General features: G+C 38.9%; 1 long non-coding RNA gene across 1 annotated transcript; it reads left to right on the forward strand.

Moving 5' to 3' along the window:
• The first annotated feature begins 3,434 nt into the window (after positions 1-3,434).
• On the forward strand, positions 3,435-3,876 carry LOC309510308. Its single transcript, XR_014210304.1, has 3 exons — positions 3,435-3,491; positions 3,575-3,642; positions 3,740-3,876. It is a non-coding gene; the product is annotated as an uncharacterized lncRNA (long non-coding RNA).
• The last annotated feature ends 22,027 nt before the right edge of the window (positions 3,877-25,903 follow it).

Raw genomic sequence — 25,903 nt, forward strand, 5'->3', positions numbered from 1 at the left:
GGATCTGTTTATATTGGACTGAACTCTCTGCCCAGCTTCTCTCAGTGAGAGACCATGATTTATGATATGGTCAATAAGTGTTGCTCCGATTTCATTTGAAACAAGTGTGTACCCTATCCTTCTACCTCTCCTCCCTCCTCTTACAGCTTGCCCTCCTCTTACACCTTGCGCTCCTCTTCCTCTCTGTCCATCTCTTCTTATATTTTCTACTCTTTCTCTTTCCACTATACCATTGCCCTCCAATCTATCCATCTCTTTCTCCCTCTACTTCCTACATCTCTTCCTACATCCTCAACTCTTCTTTCTCTTTCTCTTTCTCCTACATCCTCAGCTTTTCTTTCTCTTTCTCTTTCTCCTACATCCTCAGCTCTTCTTTCTCTTTCTCCTACATCCTCAGCTCTTCTTTCTCTTTCTCTTTCTCCTACATCCTCAGCTTTTCTTTCTCTTTCTCTTTCTCCTACATCCTCAGCTCTTCTTTCTCTTTCTCCTACATCCTCAGCTCTTCTTTCTCTTTCTCCTACATCCTCAGCTCTTCTTTCTCTTGCTGCTTCATCCTTAGCTCTTCTTTCTCTTTCTCCTACATCCTCAGCTCTTCTTTCTCTTTCTCCTACATCCTCAGCTCTTCTTTCTCTTTCTCTTTCTCCTACATCCTCAGCTCTTCTTTCTCTTGCTGCTTCATCCTTAGCTCTTCTTTCTCTTTCTCCTACATCCTCAGCTCTTCTTTCTCTTTCTCCTACATCCTCAGCTCTTCTTTCTCTTTCTCCTACATCCTCAGCTCTTCTTTCTCTTTCTCCTACATCCTCAGCTCTTCTTTCTCTTGCTCCTTCTACATCTTCAGCTCTTCTTGCTCTTTCTCCATCTCCTCTTCCTCTTCTTCTCCCTCTACCCTGTCCACCACCTCTCACTCTTACACCTCTTCCTTTTCCACTGCTCATTCTTCTTCTTCTTATTTTTATTTTCTCCTCATTCGTCTTCTTTGTTGTTTTTCTCTTCCCCTTTTGTAGTTGTTGTAATTAAGACAGCTGTGTTGAGTGGATTACTAACTCATCAGATATGAGTTTTAGGATTTTGAGGATGAGGATTTTTTTATCATTGGATTTGTATTTTTATAAGAGCCTTTGTTATTGATTATTATGGATCTATAGCCTGACGTTGTCATACTCAGATTCTAGTCAGAATACTTCCCGACCTCAAATGTTGTGGGCAGGGCTAAGTTCGGCTGGCATCCAGGCTAATGGATCTACTGATTTTAATGATTTTTTTTTTTTTTACATTTATAATCAGATTTTGCATTAATGATCCATTTACAGTTTTTTTCAGTTGATTACACACTAAAATTAAAACTTTCCCACAATTAGCAAAACATTACACTCAAGGAGCAAAACACCGGCCTAGATTTGCACGATTGTAAGCACATGGTCCGCTTCACACTTTTTGCAAAACATTACACACAGTGATTTGCAAAACAATAAACACACTTGTATACATTTGACAATAGTTGTTTTTGGAAACAATTGTGGACCATGTAATAAACCACGGACTAATACTGAGGGAGGTTACAGTTTTTTTCAATTGCTTAAGCACAATTTTGAAAACAGGGCCCGGTTTTTCACACCCCTTCACACAATTAGCACAACACTACACCAAAGTAGCACAACACCTCAGATCATTTGCAAAATGGAACACTTTCGTCAAAACTATACAATGTCTTATAAAACCTTATTTTGTTGTCATAACATAAACAACCATCATATGGTCTAATTCTGTTTGAATCAGTTACACACTCCTGTGCTCAACTTAAAACACTTTTAGCATTTACACAGAGAGAGTGTAAAAATATATTCGCCAACACCACATGATGTTTTGCAAAAAGTGTGAAGCTGACCATGTGCTTACAATCGTGCAAATCTCGGCCGGAGTTTTGCTCCGTGACTGTAAGGTTTTGCTAATTGTGGGAAAGTTTTAATTTTAGTGTGCAAGCAATTGAAAAAAAACTGTAACTTCAGGAGGGATTCTTCCCTTCGACACTTCCTTACAGCAAGTCACTCCAACTCTAGTGGGCCGACGATCTGAAAGAGAGACAGAGATTGAAATCTCCAAAGCACTTATACTGTACTGTATACAGTATGTGTGAAAACAAGACGATCTTGATCTTGATAAGGGCTCCATCAAAGAAAACTGTGCTATAGCTAAATGCAATCTGTTATGGATTCACCATCAGCAGAGAACCTTCTCCCTACTCTTGATTGGCGGGACCCCCGTAGAGAGGGTGAGAGGCTTCAAATATGTTGAAATAAACATCTCTGAGAACTTGACCTGATCTGTACATGTACAAGCCAAGTTCCCAGGTGAATAAAGCCAGACAACAACTGTACCATCTACGACAGCTGAGGAAATTCAGGGTCTCTCAAGCAATCCTGAAAACGTTCTATTCAGCAACAATAGAAAGCGTACAAACTCAATGTATTTCAGTGTGTTATGGGAACTGCACTAATCAGGACTGTAAAGCTCTGCAGAGAGTATATAGGGCACTTAGCTGAGTACATCACAGGGTCTGCTCTCCCCTTTCTGCATGACATCTATCTCAAATCATGCAGAAATACAGCTGTCACAGTTTTTCTTGATTGCTTAAATACTTTAACCAGGCTTTAGAACTAAAATTTCAAAACCATAACGCCATTTATCAAAAAGCACACCCATTTCCCGAAACTATAAACACGATTCCCCTGTTTTGACACATGAGTCAGATTTGTTGAACTGTCACTATAAACTCTACACACAAATCCCTTCATTTCTCATTGCCTACACCATGTTGTCATTTAGAAAGCATTAGTATTCAATATCAGATGTAGATGGGAGTGGAGGAAGAGGTGAAGGAAGAGGATGAGGAAGGTGAAGGGCAAGGGCAAGGAGACAAGACACTCTAGTTGCCCATGTCTTTGTCCATGGTATGACTATGAGGGAGGCTGGGATACGAGTAAGGCCAAATTTGAGTCGCTTCACCGTCGCCTCAATCATAAGAACCTTCCGGGAGAAAAACAGGTACAGGAGATTTACTTCAGACTGCTCTGTAACTTTTGAGAGCTGTACTATGTGCTGTTACAACACATACATGTACTGTCGCTGTTGCACTATACTGTAATAAAAAGAAATGCATCAAATTGCCTCACATATAGATAGAGATAGAGCAACCACAAGCAACATAACTTACCAGTTTTGGAAATGTTGTTTTAAATGTATTGCACCAGTGTGTAAGACTATGTTGTAGTGTGTGTGATGTCTGAGGGCAAAGTTTGGTTTTTCAGCAAGAGTGAATGGTTTTGAGTGTAGAGCTTCATTTTGACCTGAAAATAAGATGTTTGGGGAATTGGGTGAGATGTTAGATTTGTGTTTACTGTTTTGAGAATATGTGTTTAAGCAATCGAGCAAAACTGTAAACTGATTGGATACAAGCATCAGAATGCTCTGAGTCCGTGTGTGGATGCTATAGTGTAAGCTCTCTCTACACACATTTCACAGTTTTATATGCCTGATATTGTGTTCATTTCAGTGGTACTGTATATCTGTCCTGCAGATTCTACACAGAGAAAGACAAGTACTGCTCTGATCCAACAGCGCGCTGGATTCAATTCAGACTGAAAGGTACGAGCCTATATTAATATGACATCTTAATATGATGCTTGTGTATTGATAAAAAATAAAATTAAAAAAACGTATAACATGATCATCTTTCCTTCAGGTCTGAAGGAGATTGAGGACTGAGCCAATGGAGGCCTAAAGATGCCGCAAATCTATCTATATCAATTTATTCAAATAGAATATATATGTTTATTTAGGCAAAAAAGGTCCCATTAGACCCCTTTAGCTTATGTGAAAGTTAAAAGAAGTTTCACTTAATTGCTTTGTTTTATCTCCTTTAAATTTGAAATGCACTTTTGGTGGAAAAATGACACTGCTTACTTACATCCAGCCTTTTCTCTGTAACAGTTTGTACTGTATTTAATCATATTTAAGCTAGATCATTAAAGAAATATGTGACCCTGGATCACAAAACCAGTCACAAGTCGCACGGGTATATTTGTGGCAATAGCCAACAACATATGGGTCAAAATTATGGATTTTTCTTTTATACCAAAAATCATCAGGATATTAAGTAAAGATCATGTTCCATGAAGATATTTTGTAAATTTCCTACCGTAAATATATAAAACATTTATTTTGCTTAGATTTTTTGCACCCTCAGATTCCAGATTTTCAAATAGCTGTATCTCAGACAAATATTGTCCTATTGTCCTTTTTGTCCCAATTAAAAAAAAAATTTGACCCATGTGACTGGTTTTGTGGTCCAGGTTCACATATAAATCCTCGTGTTATTAAGAATCAGAATTACTTTCTCTCTTCTTCTCACTTATAATGATACTATTGCTTCCGAGTCCTTTTTGAGGTTAAAAAAAAAAAGAGCCAGTCCCCATTGACTGTAATTGAATGGGAAAAAAGATAACAGCATACTAATATTTTGCAGATTATAAGAGAATTTTCGTTTTTGGGTGAAACATTTGTATGTAGTATACTAATTAATTGTGTTACAGTAATAGAAAGTTCGCCCTCTAGTGGAGAACAGCACCTAATGCACAGAGTAGGTTATGCAATTTATCAGCCAAAAAACTCTCAACCAGTGTTTATTTGGCTTAGCAAATAAACAAATGAAACATGTTATGGGATAGATTCACAAGCAAAGGCATAAACAGAAATAAACTTTTTTTTTTTTACTTTGCATAGGCTACTGTACGCACACATCCCCAAACAAGACGTTAAAAAACAAAAAGGGTAATATTGGGAAGTTATATAGAATCCGTGTATCATTCGTTCAGTCGTTTTTTGAATTAATATTGAATATAGAAAAATGAGAAAACGGTTCCTTTTTCGTTTTTTCATTTTTTACAAAAAAAACGAAAAACAAGAATTCAGCTGGATTTCTCGTTTTTCGTTCTCAGTTAGAAAAATGAATAAACAGCTTGAATATTCGATTTCTACACGTGGGCGGGAATTAAACGCCCCTTTCCTCTGATTTGTCAGCCGAAGATCAAACTGTTCCGTCATCAGTTCTGCACAGCAGAATAAGAGTCCTCCGTTGTGCGGATTCTTAACGTATTTATTGCAACTACATTTAATTTTTTTCTCATCAAACCACCAGACTAACGAATGTCTCGACACAACCCGTACCGGGGAATAGCCTAGATAGGGCTTTCTTCTGTGTATATATAAATTCACCTACGATTTGCATCAGCTGGCTATATGGGCAGGATAAATGACGGCTGTTAAGCCTATCATTGTCGCACTCGCCCAGTAATTAAAAAAATATATATTATAAATTAAGATATAGGCCTAAAACAATATAATTAGTTGTAAATTAAATATTTTTAACACTATGCAAAAAGAAAAGAATAATGCATTGACTATATAATTGGCCTATATTAACGTTAACGTATAAACTGTCATTCAGACTGACTAGCCTATCTAACAACTGGAGAAGTTTTATGATGTAGGCCTTGTGTTTTATTAAAATGTTTTATAATTTATATCTCTAGGATGCGCGCTTGTGCGTGGCGCGCCGGGTCATGTTAAGAGGGAAACGCGCGCGTCACATCGTTGTAAAAAAAAGCATATTCATAAATAGTGTAAAAGACCGGTAAATAAAATACAACATTAACATTATAAACACTATTAATAACATAATATGCGTATTTTAACGAGAAACTGAAACTGTACAGAGCAGACGTTGGTTTCGGGCATCTCTTATTCGTCCAGTAGGCCTAGCCTATCCATATTTGCAATGTAACATTTGGATGCTAATTAATAATGTAAAGAAGTCTTCGTACTTCATTCGAGTCCCAATAGGCCTACACGTAAATCAGCATCTCCACAGCAAGGGAAATTAGTTTGGAATGTCAACAGACCGATTAAGCAGAATAACGTTTTATATGTTTGGTTGACTGTGATTTATTTTAATAACGAACAGGCTGCGACACCCGACATCACTTGGATGTGTTGCTCAACAGGGGATTTAATAGCTACTGTCGTTTTCTCATTTTTCTATATTCAATATTAATTCAAAAAACGACTGAACGAATGATACACGGATTCTATATAACTTCCCAATATTACCCTTTTTGTTTTTTAACGTCTTGTTTGGGGATGTGTGCGTACAGTAGCCTATGCAAAGTAAAAAAAAAAAAAGTTTATTTCTGTTTATGCCTTTGCTTGTGAATCTATCCCATAACATGTTTCATTTGTTTATTTGCTAAGCCAAATAAACACTGGTTGAGAGTTTTTTGGCTGATAAATTGCATAACCTACTCTGTGCATTAGGTGCTGTTCTCCACTAGAGGGCGAACTTTCTATTACTGTAACACAATTAATTAGTATACTACATACAAATGTTTCACCCCGAAACGAAAATTCTCTTATAATCTGCAAAATAATAGTATGCTGTTATCTTTTTTCCCATTCAATTACAGTCAATGGGGACTGGCTCTTTTTTTTTTAACCTCAAAAAGGACTCGGAAATATGACATTTACCCTCAATGGCCCAGTAGTAGCCTTCAAATACGTGAGCAGAAGTTATGTTTAAATGCTGTGAATTTCAGTTTATCCTTCATTCTAACTTTTGCCTTAAAGGGGTCATATAATGCCATTTTTGTACAAGCTAATATGATTATTTAGGGTCTAAATTAAAAGTTTGTAATATACTTTATTTAAAAATTCTCATTAGTATTGTAAGAAAACACTAATTTTACCTGGTCAAAAACAGCTCACGCCGTTTAAGTGCATGTGTCTTTAAATGATAATGAGCTTTGCTCACCCCGCCCCTCTGCTCTGTGCGCACACCGTTTGTAACACAATAACACAATAACCATAACGCGTTGTTCATTATAAACGTGGGATTATGAATTATATTGAGAACGTTGTACATAGAAAACATGCCGTAATGTACCCTGAGTGTAAACAGCCGCATTCATCGTGAAGCGTGCAAGCGATTTGCAAAGATTAATATAAAGATTAATATAAAGGTTAATAAAACGTTACACTCCCTTCGAAATGTATATTCAAATATTGGATTCAATCTTTTTGTCAACTTGTTTTATTTCAATTAGGACAGGTTTTTTAATTTTAATTTTATTTTTTTAGATCTGATTGATTGTAGACCTCTTTATCTGAGCTTATGCACCTAATTTTTTTAACCAAAAAAAAACATTATTCTTGTGTAATTTTAGCAATATTGCATAAAATGTAAAATTATTCTGTATACACTGTATCACACTAGTGTGCTTTACCAGGAATTTAGTTTTGAAATGCTTTTATTTTGTACAAATGGAACAAAAAGTCCGACTTGTGGTGCTCCCGGTCAAAATTGAACAGCCTACAAAAAGTACCTTTTGAATCTCTCATTATGCTATATTATCACCAAATATTAATTGGATTCAATCTTTTTGTCAGCTTGTTCTTCAAATTTAACTTCTTTAAATTAGTTTTTTTTTTAAGGTGTTTTGATTATTTTTTAAACTGACTGATTGTAAGCCTCATTAATCTGAGCTTATATTGGTCAAAAATGAACATCCATCGAAAATGAATGGTGAGATCGAAAATACATCAGACAATATATGTTTTCAAACATTTAGTGTTCAGGAGCATCATGTTCATGTTCACATAATTGCATGTGTGCTTGCAAAGATCTCGGAGGCCTCGGACCTGTGCATGCATGGATATGCACACTCTCACTACCGTGCACAGCACACACACACACACACACACACACACACACACACACACACATGTACACAAACAAACTATTTTGAGTATTACAGGCTTTCTTTCTCACAGATCACTTTATCTTATCATCAGATCAATGAGGCCTACAATCAATCAGTTTCAAAAACAAATATGAAACCTGTCCTAATTGAAATAAAACAAGTTGTCAAAAACATTGAATCCAATATTTGGTGATATAGCATAACGAGCGATTTACAAGCAATTTTTTGTAATTTATTTTTGACCGTGAACTCCACAAGTGTGACTTTGTTACATTTTGTACAAATAAAAGCATTTCAAAATAAACTTCCTATAGTTAAATTTTAAAGCACATGTTGCGGAAAATTCTGTGTTTCTTATAATCATTCGTTTCCAAACTGTTTAATCATATGTTTCTGTGAGGTTTTCTAGCAGCTGAGGGAGGACAGGGAAGCGAGGGCCAATTTAGGTCGTAGATGAAGGCCTTTGGGTGTCTCAGGGACATAGAACAGTGTGACCTGTACCAGGGGGTAGAAACCAGTCCGAACTAGCTGAAGATAGGGGGTATCTTTCTGGAAATTTACAAGAAACCTGGAAGGAGGAGTTTTTGCCAAGAAACTGTATAAAATGTCTATGTTTTATTATGTCTAATAGGTATTCTATTTCAAAGCTGGGTGGCTGCGGCTTTTGTGAAAAGAATCCTCATTGAAATAAACCTTTTCTCTTTATTACAGTTTTGTCTCTTGAAAGTTTTCTTACACCTCTGATGCTGTTTGATATTAACTTCTGAAAATTGCCATTACACACACTTCTGTCATATTTTGTTGAATATTGACAAATTTATCCACAAATCAGGCTTTCATTACTCAAAAGCTGAGGTGCATGAGCTCAGATCGATGAGGTCTATAGGCCTATGATCAATCAGTTCCAAAAAGAAATAGAAAACCTGTGCCAATTGACAGACAAGTTGATAAAAAAGATTGAATCCAATATTTGGTGATAATATAGCATAACAAACGATTTACAAGCAATTTTTAAAAGGCCGGTCATTTTTGACCGAGTACACAAAAGGTGTTATAGGGTTTTCAACAAAGCACAAGGGTTAAGCTCTGCTTTATTGACTATTTAAGGTGAGCTAGTGAGAGTCTTGAATATAATCTCTCAGACACAAGCAGTGAAAGTTGAAGATCGACTGTGACAATGGAGACACAAAGGATCCTCATGAGGAGTTTGGCTGTTGTGGTTTTTTCATCTGTGATCTGGACAAAAATCTAAAAGCAAACTCATAATGAGAACACATTATTAGAAATGAATTTATTAGGATTAACCCCTTGAGATGAATCATCTAATTTTCGAGGGGGTTACGCCACATGTAAGTAACCATGTTTATTCTAATGCCTGATCTGTGATCAGTGATTTTTGATGTGTAATTATTCAAGTTCAGACAGATTATCTTTCTCTCAAAATCGTTCAATACTGTTTATGCATCAGTAAATCAAGCCAGTGACTAAAAGATCAACTTCACATCGTTTCTCTAAGTAGGATGAAAATAATATTTTTTAAACTGTTTAAATTATATACAGAATGCGATCAAAGAACGCTCCATTTCCAATCGGCCAAACTGAAAACCGCCCAGGCTAGAAAAAATGCCTTTTATTTCGACATTATGACAATTTTTGATGTAAAAATCATATTAACATTATAGGGTCACCCCAGGAAACATTATAAAATAATAACATAATCCAGTTCATGACCCCTTCAACACTGTTTTTTTTTTGGTTTTTTTTACTAATTAAATTTGGATTAACTGAACCAATCCACTCTAATGCCCTTTCAAACAACCATCATGCATTAAAATAAGAAGATATAAACTCATTTGCAGTCTTGAGGTGAGAATTTCCATCTGTTGTTCTCTGAAATGATCACACACTTTCTGGACCGGCTGTGGTCTGTAGCTCAGATACAACAGCACATTTCACATTAGTGGTTCACTGTGGTAAAGCGCTATGTGTGGTTATAAATGTCCAGTGTGACTGACAACTATGAAAAACAAGATGTGGTTAATGGTCACTAAACTATATGGCATTAAAAACATTTAGGATGTTCAAAAGTCATTACCTAGACATCACCCACAAGCAAATGCATCCAAAAGAGGTTTTATTAACAAAGTTCGGGAGGAGCACGTTCAGATAATTAACACAAGTGGAGAGCACTCAGCAATCAATGGTAAGAGGTATATATACACTCAGCAGTCTCACCTCAATGCATTGACAGTTTTTGCAGCATCCCCCCACCACCCCTTCTCCACACTTCTAGTCCTAAACACTTACATATGGGGGGAGTACTCTGGATTCGGGCCGAACTCCGAGCTCGGAGCCCTCCCTCCGGAGAGCACGCCAAATACGCATTAAACTTTACCCCCTCAAATGTAAGTGTGAACTCATGAAAATAGTTTTACTTCTTTGTTTGTTTATGCACTTCTTTAGAAATGTTGCTATTTGCTTTTTTTTAACTGTTTGTAATCTCATCAAAAATTAAAAATAGAAAACACACTGATAATAAATGTATCCATCAAGCCAATGTTGTTTAAAGTTTAGTCAGAAATTGGTGCTTTAGGATGCCACATAATCACAACAAGATCATTTGTTTTAACATATTCAATGCAAATTCAATAACTTGTTAATGTGTGTGAGTGCAAAACATGTTACTGTAAGTGTATAAAGAATTTTGAAATTATGATTTAACAAATATTATTCAGTGGTGTATAAATAACTTCAGTCAGTGTCCATTCCTCACGTCTCATCATAAAATGACCTAAATTTATTTCACCCTGGAAAGCAAAAAGAATGAGAATGTGATCAGCTTAAAGATAACTGAATCAAAATCAGAGTCAGAATGAGCTTTATTCGCCAAGTGTGCGCAAACACACAAGGAATTTGTTTTATTTTTTTCAGGAGCTCTTACATACATATTTATGACAAGTATTTTACCATTCCATAGTCAAAAATATGTCAAATTAGAGTATTTGCAGTTCTATGTTTGCCTATCAAATATAATTTCACATACTCGCTTAAAAACTGTCTTATAGGATCATTTTCTCTGTCTCTCTCTCTCTCTCTTTGTGGTTTGTAGCCGTACAATAAACATAACATCACAGTCACGGTGTTAACACAGGAAACTGCAGTAGAGGATGATGTCAGTTACAATTGAATGTCACCTCAGGATGTCAGTTTACATTTAGAACTTGTAGATTGACAGTTCAGGCCAGTTTAATAAACGGATTGGAATCCTACCTTCACCTACAGTAGCCTACCTTACCTGTTTGAACTAATGGCCACTAGATGGCACTGTTTTAAATGTATTGTTTTCTTTTCACCAGAATAACTATTCTACGGAGCCTATGGAAGCTTGTTTCCTCCACAGAATAAAAAATAAAAAAGGTAATTGTGACTTTTTATCTCGCAATTCTGTTTTTTCATCTCTATTTTTTATTTTTATAGAATTGCGAGATATTAAGTCGCAATTGCAAGTTTTAAAGTCAGAATTTTGTGATATAGTCGCAATTGTGTGTTATAAAGTCAGAATTGCGTGACACTGACATAAAGTCGTAATTGCATGTTATAAAGTCAGAATTGTGAGATATAACTTGCAATTGGACTTTATAACTCACAATTGTGACTTTATACACTGTAAAATCCACCATTGATTCTAACTAACACTTTTTAGTTAACTTTCCTTAATGTCTTATCTTAATTGTAAAAATCTAGTAATCTGTAGGCTACTATTCACATACTAAGCTTTGTTTACTAAGAAAACCCAAGTTCAGATTAATTGATTAGTTTGAGTGTGGTTTTTGAGGCAGGGAAAATCTTAATGGACTTTTCACTTAATGGACTCTGTTTGCATTCACTCATTTCCCAAAGTCATCTTGAATGATGAAATTTGAATACCACTGATACATTTCATCACCTTCCTAAAATAATTGCCCAAGTCATTTTTGCAGGTTTCTCAGAAAACACAAAAAATTGAACCTAACTTCAGAGGCCGAGTAGATTTTCGTTCTTCTTGATGCAACTGCCATCTTGAAAAGCTTGTAAAATTGCCTAAGTCTCATTGTCTTTTGACTTAGGCAAAATAAAACAGCCTAAGTCAAACTCTTGACATAGGCCATTATACTACAGGGGTAGAATTGCATGATCTGTTCAACTGAGGATGTGTGTGATTTTACCAGAGGTGGCCAGCATCATGAGAAGATGACTTATGAAAAAAAAAAAAAAAAAATCATTTTTGTCAAAAAATGACTTAGGCAATTATTTTAGGAGGGTGACTATTTGAGAGAACATCACATAAGCTGACTTCATAAATTGATGTTGATTTTCCTAAAATGTTTTTAGTCACCTTTATGGCAATTAGTGATCCCTTTGGTTGGACACTTGGAACTTTAATTATCTTCCCATTGATGCAGTGATTGCAACAAGAAATCAGTTATTTGGTTTCAAATGAAGAGAAGTTATGTATGTATGTATATGTATGAATGAATGATGTATAACATATTTCATGTCAATTAATGATCTTTTGTAATTTTGTTGCTAACACTTATGTCCTACACATCTTGTGAAACTTTTAATTGTGTTGATATAATCCCTCTATATTTGTGACAATCTTGCAATTGTAACGATCACCAGCTGGAGTGCCCTTGAGAACCACCAGAGGGCACTCCACACCAGACTCTCCTATTCACTCACTAACTACAATTCCCATAACTCACTGCCCGGACTCATCATCTCTGATTGCATTCACCTGTGTCTCTTCACCTGTGTCTCATCACCCTGTTAGTCTCAACCTATTTATACTATGTTCACTCATTCACACACTGCGAAGTTTTGTTTGTGTTACACTGCATCTCTGAGCGTTTTTCCCTGGTTTTCTTGTTTCTTGGTTTTTTGGATATCTTGCCTTGTTCCCTGGATTACTCTCTTGCCTCTGGTCCCTGCCTGTTTTGTTGGTTTGTTTATTTGTTTGTTTGGACTGCTTACCTGTGTTTCGACCATTGCCTGTTTATTGGATTTCGTCTTTGGATTACCCCTCATTAAAGCTGCATTTGGATCTCTACCTTTGTGTCTCGGAGCAGTTCGTAACAGAAAACTTCGCCACACCCAGATCCAGCAGCTATGACCTCCAGCAATCCAGCAGTACGGATCTCTCCTGATCTTCCCAGCATGAGCCGGGAGTTCGCTGGACAGATCGCGGCCTTGGCCCTGGATAGCCTCGATCTGTTCCAGTACACCTGGGGGTTTGTTCCTCTCGCTGCCTCTTGCTCTCTAGGTGACGAGGCAATTAAGTTGTGCTACCGGCTGGGGGCTAAGGAGGTCGACCCAAGGGAGCTCCCCGATCTCTCTGGTCTGGATTGGAGAGAGGCACTCTCCAGATGTCTGGAGAGCTTCCTTCCGTGGCACGCCATGTCACCGTCTGCACTTCACGCCAGTCCAGCCGAGCCCGCACTTCACGCCAGTCCAGCCGAGCCCGCACTTCACGCCAGTCCAGCCGAGCCCGCACTTCACGCCAGTCCAGCCGAGCCCGCACTTCACGCAAGATCTGCCGAAGCCAAGGCAGTATGCGTCATGCCCGCCGCCCCTGAGACTGAGAGCGTCATGCCCGCCGCGCCTGAGACAGCAAGCGACATGCCCGCCAAGCTAGAGCCTTCACCACTGGTCTCGTCCAGCACAGAGCCCTCTTCACCACTGGTCCCGTCCAGCACAGAGCCCTCTTCACCGCTGGTCCCGTCCAGCACAGAGCCCTCTTCATCGCTGGTTCCGTCCAGCTCAGAGCCCTCTTCGCCGCTGGTCCTGCCCAGCTCAGAGCCCTCTTCGCCACTGGTTCCGTCCAGTTCAGAGCCTTCTTCATCGCTGGTCCTGTCCAGTTCAAAGCCCTCTTCATCGCTGGTCCTAACCAGCTCAGAGTCCTCTTCGCCGCTGGTCCTACCCAGCTCAAAGCCCTCGCTGCTGGTCCCGTCAAGCTCAGAGCATGCTGATCCTGATCCAGAGACTGTTCACGTCACTTATGCCGAGCCAGAGACTGTTCTCGTCACTTCTGCCGAGCCAGAGCCAGAGCTTCACGTCAGTCCTGCCGAGCCAGAGCCAGAGCTTCACGTCAGTCCTGCCGAGCCAGAGCCAGAGCTTCACGTCAGTCCTGCCGAGCCAGAGCCAGAGCTTCACGTCAGTCCTGCCGAGCCAGAGCCAGAGCTTCACGTCAGTCCTGCCGAGCCAGAGCTTCACGTCAGTCCTGCCGAGCCAGAGCCAGAGCTTCACGTCAGTCCTGCCGAGTCAGAGCTTCACGTCACGTCCGCCCATCCAGAGTCTCGTCCAGCCGAGACTGAATCTGTTCCTGAGCCTGAATCTAATCCTGAGCCTGAATCTGATCCTGAGCCTGAATCGGTTCCTCTTCCTCTTTCTACGCCTGTGTCTTCGGACAAGATGGCCGACTCCACGCCTGTGTCTTCGGACAAGATGGCCGACTCCACGCCTGTGTCTTCGGACAAGATGGCCGAAACCACGCCTGTGTCTTCGGACAAGATGGCCGAAACCACGCCTGTGTCTTCGGACAAGATGGCCGACTCCACGCCTGTGTCTTCGGACAAGATGGCCGAAACCACGCCTGTGCCTTCGGACAAGTTGGCCACCGCCGAACCAGTGTCTCCGGACAAGATGGTCTCCGCTGAGCCGGTGTCTGGTCCTGAGCCAGTGTCTGTTCCTGTCCCTGTGTCTGTTCCTGTTCCTGAGCCGGTGTCTGTTCCTGTGCCATGGTCGCCTGGAAGGTCGTCTCCTCCCTGGCCGCCTGAAGGCTCGTCTCCGCCCTGGTCGCCTGCACAGCCTGCTCCGCCCTGGTCGCCTGCACAGCCTGCTCCGCCCTGGTCGCCTGCACAGCCTGCTCCGCCCTGGTCGCCTGCACAGCCTGCTCCGCCCTGGTCGCCTGCACAGCCTGCTCCGCCCTGGTCGCCTGCACAGCCTGCTCCGCCCTGGTCGCCTGCACAGCCTGCTCCGCCCTGGTCGCCTGCAGAGCCTGCTCCGCCCTGGCCTTCCGCCCTGCCGGAGTCTTCAGGTCCTCTTCCGCTGCACGGGCCTGGCCCGCCATCCCGCCCCCAGGTCCGCCTCCGCTCCACCTCCCTCCTGGAGAATTTTGAGCGTCTGGAATCCGCTCCTTAAAGGGGGGGCTATGTAACGATCACCAGCTGGAGTGCCCTTGAGAACCACCAGAGGGCACTCCACACCAGACTCTCCTATTCACTCACTAACTACAATTCCCATAACTCACTGCCCGGACTCATCATCTCTGATTGCATTCACCTGTGTCTCTTCACCTGTGTCTCATCACCCTGTTAGTCTCAACCTATTTATACTATGTTCACTCATTCACACACTGCGAAGTTTTGTTTGTGTTACACTGCATCTCTGAGCGTTTTTCCCTGGTTTTCTTGTTTCTTGGTTTTTTGGATATCTTGCCTTGTTCCCTGGATTACTCTCTTGCCTCTGGTCCCTGCCTGTTTTGTTGGTTTGTTTATTTGTTTGTTTGGACTGCTTACCTGTGTTTCGACCATTGCCTGTTTATTGGATTTCGTCTTTGGATTACCCCTCATTAAAGCTGCATTTGGATCTCTACCTTTGTGTCTCGGAGCAGTTCGTAACAGCAATTGATCATACTTGAGTCACACAGACTTCAACATTCAGCATGCAAAACACAACAATGGTAACAATTATATTTTATTTAAAGTAAATTATCAAGCACTCTCTACAGTTCTTGTTTAATTACTAGAACTCTTGTGTAAGTGAACTATACTAACTAAGCATTTGTCAGTACCACATACTATTCCTATTTCACTTTACTTTTTTTTTTTTTTAAGGCAATAGGTTTGCATGCTTTTTTTTAAGTAAGTCCAACTAATTAGATTTTACAGTGTATCACGTCTGAGAAAAGATTTCAGAATTGCGAGAAGCGAGATATAGCGAGATATAGGCTAGCCTAAACTCGCAATTGCGAGAAAAAAAGTCAGAATTGCGAGTTTATATCTCTCAATTTTGAGTTTTTCCACACAGGGCTCTGGTTTAGATTCTGGCCCATAAACATATTCAAGCTTCAGAAATCAAAATCAGTTGTTACTTTATGATAACATTGTGATGTTCATCACTTGTAAGTTGCTTTGGATAAAAGCATGTGTTAAATGATTAAATGCAAATGATCACATTGATCCAGATCATGATTGTGATTGCCAAGTCAAGTGATTTCCATCAAAACATTTGGTCATGAAATCACAATTATTCATCTCGTTACAGTGTTTTAGTGCTTGTCACTGAAGGATCATCGGTGAAAGTTCATCCAGGAGGACACGCAACTCGATTGAAAGCATCAACAATGTCAAAACCCACCGATTCGCTTGTTGTGATTCGCAGAGTTTTGACGAGTTTCATAGACTTGATTTTGTTTCTTATACAAAAGCAGCACCCCCACCCTAATAAGTAGGTAAATACATAAAGGCCAGCCTACAAATTGTCAATATTTATGTATTTGAAATCAGCGCCGTCGCAGGTGGGGTGCGAGGCCCTGTGTGAACTTGAAATGCGAGGCCCTGCTCTTTGATGTGGATGCTCAATTGTGCATGAATAACAGTCACACGGACGTAGCTGTTCTAGTTCTATTGCACGCATAATCTCGCTGCAATACGTTTTTATCAAGTAGAATAATACAGCATAATCATGCACATATGATTATGCTGTATTATGTATTATGTATTATGCCGCCAGCTATGACTTTTTGCTATTTATTTCAAAGGGAAAAAAAATCAACTGTGCAACGAGTCCTGTACATAAAGTCAGCTCTAGAATTTGTCCGAATACATACATAGATCCGCCTACTTCACTAACGTATCTTAATGGTCCAGTGGTAGAACTTTGAAGGTGGCCTTCTGAAGATATGCTGACCTAACATATAATATATACTAACTTACTAACCAACATAGAATGTCTAATATGGCGAGAAGTTTCACTCTTAGTTAGTAAGTTAGTGTATAATGGTTGCCCTTATTGGCAAATGACTTGAGTTTAATCACCAGTAAGGTTTACAGTTAATAACTCCAGTCAGTTTTGTGTGCTGATAAACTCAAAACAAACATTACACGGATTAATGCATTTGTAGGAGCCACAGCAGATTATTCATACCTGTGTTCGCCAGTAGAGGGCGGTGTGCGCTGTGTAGTGAAAGCGGGTGTGCGAGACAGGCGTGCAGATCAGATCACCTGTCTATATCAGTCAGTAATAAAACATTTAAGCGTCCATTAGCCTATTATTCCACATCTCACTTAAATAGAATCTATGTAGCACTACTTTCTTCTTATTTAATAGGCAACTCTAAACCACTTCTACACTCATCATCTTCTTCACATTCACTAAATAAACTTAACTATATAGACCTCACAACATTGACCATGAGGATCCTTTCTTTTTTAGCTCCAGTCTTCTTCTATACACAATTTGTGTGTGTGTGTGTGTATAGTTTCAAATAGGACCTACATGTTTACCCCAAACTCTGTTAGCAATAAAGACCTTTTTATATTTCTTCAACAAATAAAATAAAACGGGCACTGTTGTTTGTTCCATGACTAAAAGCAAATTGTTCTCCCACCACATCCCATTCATTAGGGTAGACTGTGTACAGTTGAGACACTTTTTGAGTTTTGATTTTTCACACAAAAATACATACTGAAAAGAATTGAATTTTCACATGAAATGCCACATGACATTACATTAGCTTGTAGACTAATATATTATCAATCAATAATACCCATAAGTAGTTTATATTTTCCACAATTAGCGAATAAAAATAAGGTGCTTTTTGTGTCAACTCTGTCTCAACTGTACCAATGTACGGGACAGTTGAGACAGTACTATGGTACAGTTGAGACACCCATTTCTAATGAGGGAAATGAAGAAAATAACAATTGGGCAACATGTCTGTTTGTTCATCCTTTCTAAATTCATTAATTTGATGTAAATTAGCACCGTTAAAATGTATAAAACATGAACAAGATATTTAACAAACAGATATCATTTCACCACCTTGTCTATTTGACAACTTGCTAGGTTATCTTTAACATGCATGTTAGAAAAATATATTCATTAATAATATACAGTAACTGTATTACAGTTTAAATATAATAAATATGAAATTGTATTTTTAATTGCGTCCTATGCTGGCCAATTATGACGTTTAACCTGTCATAACACTGAACAAATAAACAGCGTGTTTTGTAATATAACTCTATTGGGGTACGGTGTCTCAACTATCCCCCGCTGGCCACTTCGCACATTTCTCTAGATTTTGCATTGAGCTTGCATGACTCAATACCATGAAATATGCCAATTTTTAGGGCACAGAATAACGTTTGTAATGGTACCAGTTACGTTTAACAGTCACAGAAGGATAATAGGTTATTCATAGTTGAGTGCGCAAAAAACGATGCAAGCCTTACCTTAGAAAAAAAACTTTTGCAGATATCTTCTGATCGGAGACGCGTCCAGTCTTCAGATTTTGCAGGATAAAAGAGGACACTAATACGCATGTGCACAGCAAAAATCACAACTTGTGCATGCTGCGCGCGCAAGTTATTTAAGGTGTCTCAACTGTACACAGTCTACCCTATAATATTTTCTATTTATATAGGTTTCTTGAAGGAAAACAGAATTCATTATATCTAAGTATTCTAAACCTATCCTCTGTCCATGTATTTAACAAACCTATTCTCAAACACTCCATTACTCCATGAACTCACAGAGGATAGAGACCGAAAAGAACCAATAGTGTAAAATTAAGTGTAATTTAATCATTATACTTTTTTTATACAACTGATGCTTTATTGCATACTTTCTTTTGAAATTGTCTTTAGCCAAAATAATGTTTTGTTTGTTTGTTTAAAAAAGCATTACTTGCATTTAAAAGTGTAATTCGGCAATTTCTCTCAAAGAAATCCTGTCGTCAATTGTGCGCAATGAATTCTGGGGAAGGTAAGGCCATGAAGGATCCATTGCTGCTTCCCAATTCAGAGGCTGCATCCGATTGAGTCACCGTGGCACGACGAAGGCTGATCCAATTCTAAGCCTCCTTCACATGCAGCCTCCAAAAGTGTCCTTCGTTTCCTGTGAAATGAAGAATACAACAGATGGATCATTCGCTGCCTTGCCTCGTTGTGGAACTGTTGTATTTTATTTTCTGTAACAAAGATTCATAGGCCTATGTATGCATTGACATTAACTAATAGGGCCTTATTCTAAAGTGTGACCAATATTTGAAATGTACCAATGAATGTAAAGTATAAAAAGTTCAGAAATGTATATCCACTTGGTACACTTGCAAGAGTAGGAAGTTGAAGACAGATCAATTAGGGAATAATAAGGTAACATGATGCATGATGTTGTGTACCTCCACAGCTCAATAGATGGGTTTCCGTTTCTCGAATTACCCATTATCCTCTGCGGCGCGCCGCCATGTTGTGTGTCAAAACTGTCAGTAAGCCACTGGGAGACACGGCTCATTCACTGTGCTACATTAATAGAAAGCCAGTTAATATAAAGTATTTTTGACTCTTTTGTGTTGAGATAACGATGACAAATTCCTCCAAACCATGGCGACAAGGTGAAGGTTATTTACAGGGACACATTAGACGATGTTTGCAAGGCAAGATATGATGAGAAATTGAGTTATATCGATGGAAAGGATCCTTACACAATGTCGAAAGAGGACTGGTTATGTAGGCTAATCCTGCGGCGTACCCCGATATTCAGGAAATGGAAATTGCCAAGTATCTCATCCACACCGTTAGTGCGTGACGAATTAAGAGGAAGAAAGTCTCTGGAAGCATACAATTATTTTGTTAGAATGTGCGAGTTAAAATTGTATGTGGTCGCATTTGTGCGAGTGCATGGTCATGTACTACTCAGTTAAATTCACGCATGAATTCTCCTGCATTGAACTTGTTTTAGCGCCCGCCAAAGTCTTATTTGATCGGTGAGTAATGTAGATGAACTGGGCGCATGTTTAACTGAAAGAACGAGCAGAGAGAGAGAGAGAGCCGGTCGCGCGCGCACTCCCTCTCTCTTCGGAGCCAGGCGAAAGTGTAAACAAGACTTCACCGTCTCCAAACTAAGCGCTGTCTTGCTCTCTCTCCCTCATGGAAAAGTTAGTCTGGAGCCCTGCATTGACGGTTCACATTGCTGTAGCCAGGCGGCTGATATCTGCACAGCCCTTATTATACGGTACATTTAGACTCAGTGTCAAGACAACACCATCTGGGTAAAAAAACAACACCACAACGCTCCGAACTAATTTAGTGTAGGAGAGAGATGGAGAGCAGAGGCACGGAGCGATGTGCTCCAGGTGTAGCCTCTGCCTCTGCCTCTGGCTCGACCAGCTGATGTGGCCACAGAGAAAGTGATGAAGGTGGACAATCGTCAGAGTGTGCTTCTGCCCAGCCAACACCTCTCAAGGGCTGTGTCGATAGTAGCCACCTGGGTAACGTTACAGCGATTTGACAGCCGATGAGAGCTAGCGCGTTTAGCTAGCCCATCTTGGAAATGATTAGATCAAGTGTCACATCTCCAGAGCACAAAACCTCTAAATGTTCACAAGAGCAGCACTGAACATTAACTCCAGCCAAACGGAGAATAATCGTATGATTTTCATGTTCAGAATAATGCCGATTCAGGATATTATAATGCTCCGTAACACAAATGCTTTGACCCACTTGACACACAAGATGGCGCCGTAAGGAGTTGCGGGAGAAATGTGACGTCATCGTAAATCTATCTATAGCTGGATTTGGCCAGCTCAACCAGAGCCTCATCTCGTCAGAGGGACACCTTAAAGACCTTGAGGCCACACCTCAGAGTTCCTGACGGAGACCTCTGCATCAGCGACTCGCATCATCCTGAATACCAGCATGTACAACTTCACAATGGGAAGATTGCTAATGCACTGCAAGTGAACACAACTACTAGTGCTTAGACATTATTCATGCCATTTTTCTTTTCAAATTTTCTCCTGTTTTTTGTTAGTTAGGAAGTAAGGTAAGAGTTCTGTTGTTTATTTGTGTTGATTGTTGTAGGTGTTCCTTCTACCGGGTAGTGAGATCTTTTGTTTGTTTTGGCTTTACCTGCTCCTGAAGAACAGGCTTCATTTCTTTTTCTTTTGGAGCTGTTTGTTTAGGATTCTTTTTGCACTGTATTTATCACTTATTGTAAATAAATGTATTGGAAATCTTACTTTGTGTATTGTGTGCTGGGACTCAGATAGGTTAACTTTTCTTTGTCGCTGTTCATTTTTGCTTTAAAGCTACTTTCCCTTTTGCCCCTAGAAAATGAATTGGGAACGTAACAGTGGTATTGTGTAATTATTCGAATAGAATTGAGTCTTTTCTCTCTGTTTTGCATGCGTCGTCATAATCATTATTGTTATTGTTGTTATTATTATTTTAATAAATTGTTTTGCCTCTGTCACAGTGTATTCTTAACCTGAATTAGCACTGTTCATATAGGCAACACCAATAGGTGTCATGTAACACAAAATAAACCTATGTTTTCTTCATGATACAGGGCATAATCTTAGTTTCGTTTTTATTTTGTTACCATTAGACATCACTGGGTTTTAATTTGAGGTATGAAAACCTGACGATGCCACATATTGAAACACAAATTCATATAACATATTAATTAGCCTGTCATTTTCTTCATTTTCTAAGTCAATAAAGGTTATGTTAAATGAATAAATGTAGTGTAAATGTTGTAATGAAACCAACTGTACCGTTCAAAAGTACTGTTTGTTGTTGTATTTTTCAAAACTTGAAACTTGTGTGTGTGTGTGTCAGGTGGATTTTTTTAATGTTTTTGAAATAAGTCTCTTGCACTGCTCCCCCAGCCTGCAGTTATTTGATTAAAATATAGTAGCCTAGGCTATAAACTACAGTATTGTGATGTATTATTACCATTTTAAATAACAGTTTCTATTTGGACATATATAAAAAAAAAAATTTTTTTTTTTTTTTTTCTGATTTCTAATTGTAATAACGATCTCATAGCTTTATTTGTGCAATTGTAAATGCAGTGAAAATATATTATTGGCACTTCTGTGTATGCACTGCAAAGATGTATTTTCCTTGAATGATTTAATTTGACTGGTGTTACCGTCCCAGGACGTATGCATTTGCGTTTTCTAATGGGTAAGTGTCATTGATTGATTTATTGAGTGTGTGTGCGCGCGCGCAGCCAATGGACCCAACGGCCTGCTGGGAGTTGTAGTTTTGTTGTACGTTGTATTTATACCACAGAGAGGACCTGTCTTTCACTTCGATGGTAACTAAAAAAAAATTCAAGCTGCGATTTTTCACGATGGATATCCTCGCGCGATCGAGTGTAGATTGTGTTAAACACGACAAGAACCAAAAATTCTGCGTTTATTCCTTAAAACAGTCGGTATTTCCCATATTGCTTCTCCTTTGCAGCTGCCATTGGCGCACGTCACGATTATAAGCGCCTGCTATTGGCGTAGGCAATGTTTACAGCACGATTATCAAGTATGTGGTGCGAACGCAACGGAACAGTCAGATTTACCATAAATGAACATGGTGAGTAACATTTTATAAACAATATTGTCAATATTGTTTGTTTTCCCTCTATTTTGCTGACGAGAATTTCAAAATAAAGCCCTACCAGAGTCTCAATGCAACAACAGACAGTGATTGAACCGTGAATTTTGTGAACCATTACATAATCCTATATAGGCTAATTATAAATTCAATTGTTATTATACTTTACAATATTACTGTTTGTTGTTGTATTTTTCAAAACTTGAAACTTGTGTGTGTGTGTATCAGGTGGATTTTTTTAATGTTTTTGAAATAAGTCTCTTGCACTGCTCCCCCAGCCTGCATTTATTTGATTAAAATATAGTAGCCTAGGCTATAAACTACAGTATTGTGATATATTATTACCATTTTAAATAACAGTTTCTATTTGGACATATATTAAAAGTTTTTTTTTTTTTTTTTTTTTTGTCCAATTTCTTGTGCTCCTCCCTGTCCTAATCTAGGTGATGGGACCTACCAGCTGTTCCTCATCAATGGCAAGAGGATCCAGTATTTAAGCAGAGCCGGGGGGGAGAGAGAGAGAGAGAGAGACTGGGACTGGGACTGGGACTGGGACTGGGACTGGGACTGGGACTGGGACTGGGACTGGGACTGGGACTGGGACTGGGACTGGGACTGGGAGAGGTTTCTTCTCCCAAGAGCCTGAGGCCCCGTTTACACGATGGGAAAACGCAGATATTTCCCTGCGTTTTGGCCTGTCATTTACACGAAAACGCAGTTTTTATCCCAGAGAACGATTATTTCTAAAAACTCCGGCCAAAGTGGAGATTTCTGAAAACGCCGGTTATGTGTTGCCGTGTCAACTGGGAGAAACGGGGTTTTAGGTTCTCAAACGTCACATTATGCGCCAGAAAATGCTTACGTCATGTGAGCGCCCTATGTTCAGAGTTTGTTCCATACTGTCTATGAGTTTGTTTGGCTACTATTTGATCATGGATGCTGTTAAAGTGGTACTCATTTTTACTTTTGTGAAAACGCTTTTGGCCTGTTTGCATTTGCCGCGCTGTCTGTCCACACGAACGAACCTCGCGCCATGTCTATTGTTTTGAAAGGAACAGGAAGTCGCTCGTGCTATTCGTCGTTGTCGATTTTGAGGATTCTGATTGGCTTGCATGGCTTTATCCTTCTCCTTACACTGCCGCCCCTTTGTATTTATGCGGGTTGATGTAAACGACAACTTTTTTTGAAAACGATATTGCGTGCACGATGTTATTTTTGAAAACGGAGGGGGAGAAATATTCGTTTCTCTAAATACCCGGCTATGTGTAAATGTGGCCTGAGACTGTTGTGTTACCAGACTTGGAGTGTTGCTCTTGTTGGTGTATGTTAAGCTTAAGTGTGTTGTTACGCTTAAATGTGTTGTTACGGCTGTAGTGTGCAGCTTTGAATTGCTTGCCCATTGTTGAGTGTTGGAGCAGTAGGGAGTGGGTGCCATTTTTCTTTTCTCATTTTCTCCTGTTTTTTGTTAGTTAGGAAGTAAGGTAAGAGTTCTGTTGTTTATTTGTGTTGATTGTTGTAGGTCAATTAGGTGTTCCTTCTACCGGGTAGTGAGATCTTTTGTTTGTTTTGGCTTTACCTGCTCCTGAAGAACAGGCTTCATTTCTTTTTCTTTTGGAGCTGTTTGTTTAGGATTCTTTTTGCACTGTATTTATCACTTATTGTAAATAAATGTATTGGAAATCTTACTTTGTGTATTGTGTGCTGGGACTCAGATAGGTTAACTTTTCTTTGTCGCTGTTCATTTTTGCTTTAAAGCTACTTTCCCTTTTGCCCCTAGAAAATGAATTGGGAACGTAACAGTGGTATTGTGTAATTATTCGAATAGAATTGAGTCTTTTCTCTCTGTTTTGCATGCGTCGTCATAATCATTATTGTTATTGTTGTTATTATTATTTTAATAAATTGTTTTGCCTCTGTCACAGTGTATTCTTAACCTGAATTAGCACTGTTCATATAGGCAACACCAATAGGTGTCATGTAACACAAAATAAACCTATGTTTTCTTCATGATACAGGGCATAATCTTAGTTTCGTTTTTATTTTGTTACCATTAGACATCACTGGGTTTTAATTTGAGGTATGAAAACCTGACGATGCCACATATTGAAACACAAATTCATATAACATATTAATTAGCCTGTCATTTTCTTCATTTTCTAAGTCAATAAAGGTTATGTTAAATGAATAAATGTAGTGTAAATGTTGTAATGAAACCAACTGTACCGTTCAAAAGTACTGTTTGTTGTTGTATTTTTCAAAACTTGAAACTTGTGTGTGTGTGTGTCAGGTGGATTTTTTTAATGTTTTTGAAATAAGTCTCTTGCACTGCTCCCCCAGCCTGCAGTTATTTGATTAAAATATAGTAGCCTAGGCTATAAACTACAGTATTGTGATGTATTATTACCATTTTAAATAACAGTTTCTATTTGGACATATATAAAAAAAAAAATTTTTTTTTTTTTTTTTCTGATTTCTAATTGTAATAACGATCTCATAGCTTTATTTGTGCAATTGTAAATGCAGTGAAAATATATTATTGGCACTTCTGTGTATGCACTGCAAAGATGTATTTTCCTTGAATGATTTAATTTGACTGGTGTTACCGTCCCAGGACGTATGCATTTGCGTTTTCTAATGGGTAAGTGTCATTGATTGATTTATTGAGTGTGTGTGCGCGCGCGCAGCCAATGGACCCAACGGCCTGCTGGGAGTTGTAGTTTTGTTGTACGTTGTATTTATACCACAGAGAGGACCTGTCTTTCACTTCGATGGTAACTAAAAAAAAATTCAAGCTGCGATTTTTCACGATGGATATCCTCGCGCGATCGAGTGTAGATTGTGTTAAACACGACAAGAACCAAAAATTCTGCGTTTATTCCTTAAAACAGTCGGTATTTCCCATATTGCTTCTCCTTTGCAGCTGCCATTGGCGCACGTCACGATTATAAGCGCCTGCTATTGGCGTAGGCAATGTTTACAGCACGATTATCAAGTATGTGGTGCGAACGCAACGGAACAGTCAGATTTACCATAAATGAACATGGTGAGTAACATTTTATAAACAATATTGTCAATATTGTTTGTTTTCCCTCTATTTTGCTGACGAGAATTTCAAAATAAAGCCCTACCAGAGTCTCAATGCAACAACAGACAGTGATTGAACCGTGAATTTTGTGAACCATTACATAATCCTATATAGGCTAATTATAAATTCAATTGTTATTATACTTTACAATATTACTGTTTGTTGTTGTATTTTTCAAAACTTGAAACTTGTGTGTGTGTGTATCAGGTGGATTTTTTTAATGTTTTTGAAATAAGTCTCTTGCACTGCTCCCCCAGCCTGCATTTATTTGATTAAAATATAGTAGCCTAGGCTATAAACTACAGTATTGTGATATATTATTACCATTTTAAATAACAGTTTCTATT

The sequence above is a fragment of the Leuciscus leuciscus genome (genome assembly GCF_965113295.1).
Source record: "Leuciscus leuciscus genome assembly, contig: SUPER_11_unloc_9, whole genome shotgun sequence".
Lineage (NCBI taxonomy): Eukaryota > Metazoa > Chordata > Actinopteri > Cypriniformes > Leuciscidae > Leuciscus > Leuciscus leuciscus.